An 819-nucleotide genomic window follows, 5' to 3' on the forward strand; every position below is an offset into this window, starting at 1 on the left:
TAAGAATGAAGGATTATAGAGAATTCATCTACCCATTGTGGCTTTGTAGTCTAAAGATTACATTATTTTCTTAACTGGAGTAAAGAATGTGGAAGATCACTCAGCCACAGATGCATGCACACATGTGTACCCTATACCAACAATGCTTACATCAGACAATGATATCTAAAGTTTACTGTTCTATGTTCTTTGCCCACTTTGTTATCATCCACTCCTTAAACCTGTGATTGCTCTATCACAAGTGAACAAACTATGTTCCAAATGATAAAAGAGTAATCTCAGGGTAAATAATTAATCCCTTATGCAACAAGGATCCAAGAGATCATGTGGCTGCAAAGCTCACAGTCTCCATCTTTTTATTTGCAATTTTTAATAAAAAATGCATTGTCACCCTTACTCTCTTCCCTTTAATTCCTCCCATGCCTCCACTCCATCTCAATATTATGATATCTTTTAATTATTATTGTTACACATATATAAGCATAAATATACAAAAACAATGTGCTGTGTCCATTTAATGTGGCTTGTTTGCATGGTTTCAGGGCTGACCACTTGGTACCGGACAATCAATTAAGGGACTCATTCCTAGGGAAGACTAATTCTTCCTCTCTCAGTGGTTATTTTAATTGCCTATAGGTTCATCATCTAGGGGTGAGGTCTTGTGAGATTCCCCTGTCCATATTAATGTGTCTATGGGTGATGTCAATGTTCAGTTCTTGTTAAGGTAACATTATTGTTGTCTTTTCATAGGTGTTACTTCCTAGTATTTCTAGGAGACACCATCTCATAGTAGATTTCTTAGTCCTCTGTCTCTTACAA

Source organism: Alexandromys fortis, unplaced genomic scaffold (assembly GCF_014885135.2).
Source record: "Alexandromys fortis isolate MF-2015 unplaced genomic scaffold, M_Fortis_MF-2015_v1.1 scaffold_1216, whole genome shotgun sequence".
Classification (NCBI taxonomy): Eukaryota; Metazoa; Chordata; class Mammalia; order Rodentia; family Cricetidae; genus Alexandromys; species Alexandromys fortis.